Source organism: Monodelphis domestica, chromosome 7 (genome assembly GCF_027887165.1).
Source record: "Monodelphis domestica isolate mMonDom1 chromosome 7, mMonDom1.pri, whole genome shotgun sequence".
In the NCBI taxonomy this organism is placed as follows: domain Eukaryota; kingdom Metazoa; phylum Chordata; class Mammalia; order Didelphimorphia; family Didelphidae; genus Monodelphis; species Monodelphis domestica.
In genome coordinates, this window is record NC_077233.1 from 245945052 (window position 1) to 245956442 (window position 11391).

An 11391-nucleotide genomic window follows, 5' to 3' on the forward strand; every position below is an offset into this window, starting at 1 on the left:
GGAAAACCAAAACTCAAGTCCCTCTTCTGACCTATACTCACTATATGATCCTTCCAAGTCATTTGAACAATCGAGGCAACTGTTTAAGACTTTAAGTTGTAGAGAAGGTGCCTGTATCAAAAGATAGAACTTCCTAATCCAGAAGTTCCTTTATGAAATCCCAGATCTAACTCCTGCCTTGTATGTTTATATATTTATAGTGATATAGGATCCTACCTTTCCTCCAGTAAAACATAAATTCTTTGAAGATAGTTACTAGTTTTTTTCTATCTCCAGTGCCAACATAGTGCCTGGCACATAGGTGTTTGGGAAGGTTTGTTGAATGAACTTTAGGTTACTGGAGAAACAGCCTCTGAGTTTGGCACTACCTAGGAAATCCTTCTTCACTGGACAGGAGTCAAGTTGGTAGCTATTTTTTTAGGTGCAGACTCTGTACTAGGCACTGGATTCACTGTCAAAGAAATCTTTTCTCCTTTATGCTAGAAACTCTGTTTGAGAAATTCTTATGCTACTCTAGAAAATTGGGTTTTAGTGATTCCCATCATTTGACTCATCCCTCTCCTCCATGGCTTCCATGTGTTTAAAAGTATAGGGGGCAGCTGGGTAGCTCAGTGGATTGAGAGCCAGGCCTAGAGATGGGAGGTTCTAGGTTCAAATCTAGACTCAGGCACTTACTTCCCAGCTGGGTGACCCTGAGCAAGTCACTTAGCCTCCACTGCCTAGCCCTTACCACTCTTCTGCCTTGGAACCAATACACAGTATTGATTAAAAAAAAATAAAAGTATATGTGCCTATGATCCTGCCTCTGGAAGACTGAGTTCAGTTACTCTCTTTACTCCACCACTGAACCAGCTAAAGTTCTTCCCTGGGTTGAAAGGCTGTCATTTCTAGACTCACAGGGAGCCAGGAACTGAAGAAATATATGTGTTTCAGATATAGTCCCTGGGTACCCTGCAGGTACCCTTCAATGACCAAATTTCACTCTAAGGCAGCCAAGTCCTGGGCCTAGCGTCAAGAAGATATAAGTTCAAATTCAGTCTCAGGCACTTACTAGCTAGGCAAGTCTAACCTCTTTGCCTCAGTTTCCTCAGTTATAAAATGGGGATTATAACAGCATCTAACTTGAAGGATTGTTACGGAGATCAAATGAAATATTTTTTTGAAATTTATTTAGAATATTTTTCCATGATTCCATGATTCATGATTTTTTCTACCCTTCTTCCCCCTGCCCCTGTAAAAAACACGCAATTCCACTGGGTTTTACATGTGCCTTGGATCAAGACCTATTTCCATATTACTGATATTTGCACTAGGGTGATTGCTTAGAGTCTACATCCCCAATCATATCCCCATTGAATCATGTGATCAAGCAGTTGTTTTTCTTCTGAGTTTCTACTCCCACAGTTATTTCCCTGGATGTGGAGTGTTCTTTCTCATAAGTTCCTCAGTGGTGTCCTGGATCATTTCATTGCTACTAGTATAAAAATCTATTATATTCGATTGTGCCACATTGTTTCAGTTTCTGTGTACGATATTCTCCTGGATTAAATAATACTTTTAAAGCACTTACCATGCTGCCTGGTAAATAGCAGGAGCTATAAAAATGATTATTCTCTTACTCTTTTTCTCAGGCCTCTTACCTCAGAAATGTACCCTACAAAAGGGAAAAAAATAAGATGAAAGACTATTTGACAAAGAAAATGCCCTTATACAAGAAAGCACAAAATATGCTTCCTTCAACTTTCTCTTACACAAGAATATAAACTGATCAATTCATCTCCCATCATTAAAATCCATCCTCTAGAAGATGTGAAGGGTTATGTCTATGCCTTCCATAAGAATATACAATAAAAACATTTTAAGAGTTTCAAACAAATGATCACCACCCTTTGTAGCATCATGTTAACCAAGGGACTCCCTTAATCAAATTCCTTCATATATATCACTCCTTAAGTCTAGAAATAAAATAATTTTATGCACTCTTTATCAACCATAGTATAATATGAAATATATCTTTTGTCTTTTGTCACTGGTTGTATTAATGAGTAGTATTTTAAAGAATAAGATAACAGGGGAGGGGATGTTATGGTTCTTGTTTTTGTTTTGACTAAAAGTGAATTTCCTTGCAGAGAAAAATCACTTTCCATGGGCAATAACCCAATGAATGTAAAAGCAGAAATAAAAAATGCATCCTCTCCCTAATGACTGGAATTAAATTATGAGGTTTATAGTGCTTCTAAATGCCTGAACTAGCAGTGCTGAATTCTTGAAATGGAAACTTGGATGGTAGAGGCTTTCTTCTCATGATTTGATATAAAGGTAGATAGAGTGAAGCTAGCAACTGAGAGTAAAAGAGATACTAATGGAGAAAAAAGGTTCATCTGGAGGGTAAACTGAATGACACAAAGTAAGTAATAATATCACTTATCTTATTGAATTAAATAGTTTAGACCGCAAAATTGCATTGTTTCAAAAGTTTCTTCTGGAAGATCTGAATTATCTGTTTATTATTATTTTACAGTGATCAAATTATAATGAAGAGACAATGTGGTATAGTTAATAGTATATTGGACTTGAGTTAGGAAACCCTGGATTCAAAACATGCTTTAGTCTATAGCCGTGGAACTATGTTGCTGTTGTTGGATCATTTTGAGTTGTATCTGACTCTCTGTGACCCTATTTATGGTCTTCTTGGCAAAGATACTGGAGTGGTTTGCCATTTCTTTTTTCAGCTCATTTTACAAATGAGAAACTGAGGCATACAGGGTTAAGTAAATTACCAGGGTTACACAGCTAATAAATGACTGAGGCCAGATTTGAACTCATGTATGAATCTTCCTGATTCCTAAACTAGTGCTTTAGCCACTGAACCAACTAGCTGCCCTCATGGAGCAATTGGTATAGGTAAATCACAACCTTTCTGAGTCTCAATTATTTCATCTTTAAAATGAGAACAGTAACACCTGTTGTGAGGATAAAATATACATATAGCACCTTAGAAAGCAAAAAAGTATATATATATATATTTATTTTTTCTGGATAATGTTCAAATTATTCCTTTCCTACTTCTGATCTGTAGATCACAAACTTTGGGATCCAGATAAGCATTTTTCATGATTTAATATTTTGATATATCATAACCAAGGTTTTGAGTCAAACTAGATGCTGATACTGTCACCATTGGGCTGATTTGTGTTTTCTCATTTGGTTTTCACCCACTAAAGATATCAGCTTAATGCGATGTCATTTATAAACTGTGTACAGTCCTCTTGACTCTCTGGGCCAGGGATCTTTTCTTTTTTTGGCAATGGACTTCTTTGGCAGTATGGTGAAGTCTATGAATTCCTGGTGAACTATGAATCCCTTCTCAGAATAACAGTCTTAAGAACATAAAATGTGTGCAATTAGAAAGGCAGTCAAATACACTGAAATAGTTCATGTATATATGTATACATGTATATTTAAATACACTCACATACTGAAGGGTAAAAAAACTTCTGTTTTAAAATAGTCAACCTCATCCATCATTCTTAAAACTTGAGCTTTTATAATTAGATAATAGGATCATTTGTTATCCTCAGTCTGGTTTACACATCTGTGGAGAAACTTTCTTGGGTGTGGCTGCTATGCATACAATAGCCACAGATAAAAGTAGGGTGAAAGGTAGACACCATAAATGGAAAAGCATCCCTGAAAAGGATTTGGTAACCCTCATGCCAGCTCTCCCTGAACAACCCATACCAATAGACAACAAAACTGTTTGGTGAGTTAGGGGCATATTTTTCCCAAGTATATAAAGATCCCCCTTGGTGGAATGAGAACAATTTATTCCAAAGGCCACAAGGGCAGTCAAAGCAGGTTTTGTGGAGCACTTTGAGTATGGTCAGGCATCAAAGACACCAAGGTTATCCACTGCATCCCAAGTCATCACCAGTGGTCTTGACTTTTGTCTTCTCACTGGACTTACTCTTGGAGAGGGAGGCTGATGACTTTGTGCAACTCTGCTTCCCTTAAATCCAATTCACATGCAAGTCAAGATATCACTTTCATGATGTCTTTGATCCTCTTATAAATGAAGGATTGTAGGGAGCCATCAAAGACCATGCTGTTTGACCCCATCCACGTGGAAACCAGGGACTGCAAAGAAACCCTCAGGAAGGATGGAAACACTCACTGAAACCCCCCTAAGTGACTTTCATTATTAACATCCCCTTATTATCAGAATTACCATGATTATTATTCTTACTTAGCCCCAAGAAAAATAGATGAGAGCAACATGCTTGCAGGGTTAATACAGATGTCCCATTCTGTCCCCCCAGGATATTACCAGGAGAGCACACTTACAAAATTAAACCTAAGGACTCTTATATACCCAATTAGATAAGACCTTCTTTTCTACGCATAAAAACTTCTGGCAAATCTGTGCTCTGAATTCCCTAACCTATATCTGGGTTGATTCTACCCACTGATCCTGACCTTAGCAACAATGTTTCATTGACTATCTCCCTAGACTTTCTGTCTGTTGTTAGGTTCATGGAAACATATATGTTGAGAATGAAACTGTGTGCCAAGATGATGTGTGATCATGAGGGTATAAAATAAAGCCAGGCCTCAGTCAAGGTGGAGCAGTTTATCCTGTGAAACCTGTGTTGTGGGTTGAATGTGAAAGCTGTGTCCCATCCATCATTTTTCTGACATTGTCCCACCTCCAAGACCCCATTCCCTGTGGGAGGCTACTCCCCCACAGCAAAGGATGAACAATAACAGCAGTAGCATAATAAATTTAGAAGTAGAGGACCTTTACAGTCATCTGTTGCAACTCCATTATTTTACAAATGAGAAAATTGAGGGAAAGAGAAGTTAAGTTATATACTGAAGATCACATACACACACACCTACAAACACATCCTGATCTACTAATTCTGAATCAAATCCTCTTTCTACTAAACTCCAAGTAATCAAAAATTCTGCATTGAGTAATGAACAAGCTGATCTTTGAAACAAACTACCAATTTTAAGAGACAAAGGTGAGGAAGAAATACCTTTCAGGCATGGAGGGTGAAACAGAAAAAGACAGATTTAGAATTAATATTATGTGAACTATAAGATTGCAAGTTTGACTGAACTGAAGGGAAGAATTGTATAATAAAGCAAGGCAGATAATTTGGGACCAGATTATGAAGGGTTTTAAATGACAGAGAGGTGTTATTATTTTACCCAAGGGGTAAAAGGGAACCATTATATTTTACTGAGCATGAGAGGCACCTGGTAAACTAATGCTGTAGGAAAATCACTTTAGCATCTGTATGGAGGATGGATTGGAGAAGGCAAAGAGCTGAGTAAGGAAGCCCAATTAAAGGCAGGTTTTGCAATAAGTCCAGGTGTGATTTGATGGGTTTTCACCAGGATTGTGGCTGTGGGTGTAGAGAGAATGCACCATATATGAGAGATGTTGTGAAGGTAGACATGAAAAGTCTTGGCAACCGACTGGATGTGGAGTATGGTGGGTAGTGAAGTGTATCACCATACACAGAGGCAGGGGCAGATGTAGTAGGTAATACATTGACATTTTTGCTATAATGCAAGGCTGTTCAAGTAAAATGCCAAATCCTAAGTGGGAAAATGATTACTGCTAATTTATTAAACCATCTCTCAGAATATCGCAGAAACATAGTGAAAAGTGGAAAAGGGAAAGAGTTGTGTAGTTCTCATTATCAGAAGGAAATATGATTTGCCTGGGTTTGGGTTTTCCCAGATTTTTTCTCTCTTGCATATGCATTGCTGTTGTACCACCCAGTCCAAAAAGCTTTTAATTTTATAAGTATTGATTAATTTCCCATCAGTTATCTCATTTTTTTTTTTGGAACTCTACTGCCTGACACATAGTAGCCATTTAACAAAAGCTTGTTGACTATTGGTGGTTTGCTGGTCTCTGGAGATAGATTTTTAAAAAAACTGTTTCTGACCACAAGGAATTTGTGTGTGTGTGTGTGTGTGTGTGTGTGTGTGTGTGTGTGTGTGTGTGTGTGTGTATGTTTTCTCCTAGATCAGTGACTTTTTCAAACTCCCCCAAAGCCTAGCCTAAGTACAACAAGAAATCAGGGATTTATTCTATTTTGATTAAATGTTTTAAGTCTCTGCAAAATGAATTCCTTTGAAGGGCTCTTCCTTTTTTTTTTCAAGTGACACCCATCTTCCTTAAGAATGTCTATTTTAATAAGAGCATCTAGCATGACAAGGAATTATAATAAGGAAATATTGTATTTGGTTTCCACAATTTCCATTTCTAACACAATTGAAATATACAAAGATATATAAACATAATGTAAATTATGGCTAATAAGTAATTGACTCACTTAAATAGGCATACATCAAAACATGCAGCATCCTCAAGTATATACAGTGCAAAGTAATCACCTTAGAAAGTTTTACATTTAATCTAGTGATGCTGACACTGAAAACATTTGTAGGACTTCTCTTTGGGGACTGCCTTCAGAGCCTGAGGCACACTCTCTTGAATTAATAATAACTGGCATTTATATAGGACTTTTTGTACATCTTTTTGTTAACCTTTTAACAACCTCATAAGTTAAGATTACAAATATAGTCATCTCCATTTTACAGATGCAGAAACTGAGGATAAGAGAATTGAAATAATATCCCTCTAACACAAATAGAAACCTGTTTATGACCCAGCAGATACTTGAGTTTATGGGCTTAAACACACATGAATCAGATTTTGGGTTAAACTTAGTACTTTTCTGTAAAATTCTATTACTTGATCAGAATACTTACATATTTTTTAAAACCAAGTTCATTTCACTATATTTGTATGCTACTATTGAACTCATTGTGATATTTGAACCCATTTAGGTCTTTCTGATTCCAAGTCCTTTACTCTATCCATTTCACCAGTTTGTCTCTCTAATTATATCCACAATAATAAATCTTCCTTTATTCAAATATAGATTTTATTTTTGGAAAAGGCTAAGAGTAATTTGGGGCCATGATTATTGGATCAAATGTGTGAGATTGGCTATCATCTAGGACTTTTACATTAACGAACTCCTCCTGTTATTATTAATTGTGCCTCAGAAGATGCTAATGAAAATTTCAGATTCAATAAAGGACATTGGTCATGGCCATAGCATTTGGATCTCTTTTAATTCTAGAGAGTAAAAAAATGTGCAAATTGCTTAATAATAAAGTGAATCATAGTTTTTTTTTTCCTCCAGTTAGATTTAAAATAGATTATCATATATCCAGGTGCCTCATTTTTATTTAATTGCTATTTATCTGCAATAGAATTCTAACATTTCATATATGAGGACACAAGGAGGTTAAATGATTTGTCCATAGTCACTCAGAAAGCTAGCTGTGTAATGAGCCATAGGATCTACACCTTATGACTCCAAGTCCAAAGTATATCCATTAAGCTATCATGTGTTCCAATAATAAAATATATTATTATGACAGCTTAATGTATGAACTCTCAATTTATTGGGTAAATTTTAATTTTCAATATTGAAATCTATAATTAACATCACAGGGTAATTTTATTTTCTATGAGTTACACATTCCTATCCAGTTTTTATGAAGATTTTTTTTTCTTTCCATAGGATAGAAAGTTGATGTGCTCTTTTCACTTGAAGCACATCACATAGAATAATATAATAATAAAATATAACAATAATCGAGGGCAAAAAGATAGCCAAACAAAAAATTGGAAAACGAGGGGATGCCCTTCAATTGGGGAATGGCTGAACAAATTGTGGTATCTGTTGGTGATGGAATACTATTGTGCTCAAAGGAATAATAAAGTGGAGGAATTCCATGGAGACTGGAATGACCTCCAGGAAGTGATGCAGAGGGAGAGGAGCAGAACCAGGAGAACATTGTACACAGAGACTGACACATTGTGGTACAAGAGAACGTAATGGACTTCTCCATTAATGGCTTTACAATGTCCCTGAACAACCTGCAGTGATCTATGAGAAAAAACATTATCCTCAAGCAGAGGACAAACTGTGGGAGTAAAAACACTGAGGAAAAGCACTACTTGACTACAGGGGTGGAGGGGATATGACTGAGGAGAGATGCTAAATGAGCACCCTAATGCAAAAACCAATAACATGGAAATGAGTACGGATCGAGGACGCATGTAATACCCAGTGGAATCGCGCGTCGGCTAGGGGAGGGGTGGTGGGAGGGGGAGAGGAAAAGAAAATTATCTCTGTTTCCAATGAATAATGTATGAAAATGACCAAATAAAATAATGTTTAAAAACTTAAAAAAAAAAAGATAGCCAAAACCCTCCCTGCTTTTCAATGTCCTATTGCTATCAAGGATACTACCCTCCTTCCAGTTACCAGGTTGTATGTAACCCATGTATTAACCTTGATTCCTCCTTTCCACTAACTATACATATCTAATCATTGCCAAATTGGATTTGTTTTTCTCTACAGCTCTCACATGTAGTCCCTTATATCAGTGCAAAGGACCACCACTCTAACAAGTTGAAGTTTTATTTGCCTTTCACATAGACCACTACAACAGCCTCAATTTTTTCCACTCTTTAATCCATCTTCCATAGAGATGCCAAAGTGATTTCCCTAAAGTATAGGACTGAGGATCTCAAATAGCCTCAAATAGTCTTCAACCCACCTTCAACTCTCTATTAGATCCAGAATCAAATACAACAATCTCTGTGTAGTATTTAAAGTTTTTAGTAACCTGGTGCCTTACTACCTTTCTAGTCTTCTGATATTACACTGTCCTTTAGGGACTCTATTGTTGGGACAACTAAGTGGCACAGTGGATATTAAGTCCTCCAGTCTTGAATCAAGAAGGTATGACCCTGAGCAAGTCATTTAACCATGTTTACCTCAGTTCCCTCATCTGTAAAATGAGATAGAGGAAAAAGTGGCAAAACCATCTCATTATCTTTCCCAAGACCCCAAATGGGGTGACAAAGAGTTGCACACTACTGAAACAACCATAGCAGGTATGACCTATGTTCTATGATCCATCCATACTAGCCTGCTTGCTGCCCCTTGTGCACAGCACTCCATCTCTTCCGTGTGTGTGTGTGTGTGCCTTTGAACTGCATTTTCCTCCTATATAGAGTTCTTTTCCTTCTAATTTCTGACTCCTATAAGCTGTGGTTTCCTTGACAAACTAGTAAAAGTGCCCTATTCTCCAAAAGGTCTTTCTTGGTTCCTTCCAGCTTTTAATTCGTCTCCTTGAATAGTACTTACATCTAATCTCTGTTTATATGTTCTATACACAAAATGGATCCCCAAAATCTTAGAACAGATTAAGCTTGAATAACATTAAAACTCTACTAAAACTTTTGGGATATACTGTATATATTATCTCCTACATTAGGATTTGAGCTCCTAAAGGGCAATGGAAGTTTCTGTTCTTTATTTGTATACCAAGTGCTTAGTAAATTGCCTGGAAGATAATAAGCATTATTTACTGATTAATCAATTGAGAAATCTATAGGTAACATTTTAGGAAAATGGAAATGACAATATTTCCATCTTTTCTTCTAGGAACTAGGATTCCCTAAAATGCTTTACAGATTTAATGAACACTTGGGGATACTATTATTAGGATCAGACAGAGGAAGAAACCCCCAAAAATGACACATGTAAAAATTAACCTTTGTAGTCAGCTGGGTGGCACTCTGAATAGAATACTGTAGTTAGAACCAGAATAAATCATCTCAAGTTCAGATCCAGCCTCAGATACTTCCTAGTTGTATGATCCTAGATTAAATCGCTTAAACCCTGTCTGTCCCATTTTTCATCTATAAAATGAGCTGAAGAGGAAATAGCAAACCACTTTGTCAAGGAAACCCCAAATGGGGTCACAAGAGCTGGACATGACTGAAAGCAAGTGAATAACAATAACTTTGGTTACTATTCCAACATATAGATGCCATTGATCCAAATTGTGACATTGAATCACACACTATATTTTAGTCATAGTGTGCATCTCTTTTTTGGAATCTACAGAGGTGCAATGAATAGGTTTCTGGACTTGGAGTCCAGAGGAGAGATTTAAATATTGCTTCAGACATTTACTAGCTATGTGACCCTGAGCAAGTCATTTAACTCCCACTTGCCTCAGTTTCTCATTATCTATTAAATATGAATAATAATAGCATCTACTTTTCAGGATTGTTGAGAGGAAATAATATTTGTAAAGTATTTTTCAAACCTTAAAGTGCTCAGTACATGGTAGCTAGTAATATTATTAGCAGTAGTAATTTCTGTAGAGAAGCCATGTTTAACCAGATTTTATTGTATAGACAATTGTATTCTCCTCGTGTTCTTTGACTCACAATTTATCTTCAGACAAAAAAGAAATGAACTATACTCCATAAAAGGATTCTATAGTTGTGAAAGATAAGACTAAGTCTCAGGTACCAGGTTGTACATTCCATGCCTGAAAACTGATTTTGAAGAGGTTTAAATAAACATACCTTCCCTGAAGCCCAGTGTGGGGATTTTAGGACCAATCCCCCTCTGACTTCTCAGTCTTGAAACTTGTTAAATTTCTTAACTTATGAAATATTCACAGCATTGTTTGAAAAGGCAAACCCATGTATACCTGGGCTCCAAGCCTTCAGAAGAGGAAGAAATTCCTCCTAGATATGACTTATACACTTTGTGTAAACCTTGGTATAGTTTGATGGTTAGACATCGAACATACAGATGAGAAGGAAGTGGGTGTCTGGGGTGGGAATAACACCCTAGTGCCTGTATAAGATGTTCTATGTTGTAGTTCATAGATTTCATTGTGCTATAGGATTCTGATTTATTTCTGTACCTCTCTGAAAAGACTCTCTAGTGAGATAACTGTTAATCTCAACAGACTACTCTTCCTCTGGAAAAAAAAATCCTGGAAAATATTTTTAATGAAGCATAAGAAGCACATCATAAGTTGTGATGAATATTAAAGGGAAAACTATCATATTTCTAAGATGATTTGATGCATATTTTGGGTTTCTTGTTTTTTTTTTTTAGGAAAGAGATCATACAGCTTCTAAACTTGTAGGCATTATTTTATATTCTTCCCCCTTTAAATTCAATTTTTTTGTTTCAAAACTACAACATTCACTCATATTTCCTCTATCTTTATTCCCCAACTGTCCTAGATGGGAAGCATCAAGTCATAGTGGAAATAATTCTAGAGTAGAATGAGAAGTGCCAGCCACTTGCTGGATTTATGAGCTTGGGCAAATTAATTAATTCCCAAATGTCTTTGTTTATCCATAAAATTGGGGACATTATACTTGTACTCCAGATCTTGAAGGACTAGTTTTAAAAAGCTCTTTGTAAATTATAAAGCATTATAGGAGCTATTATTCTGGGAAGAAAT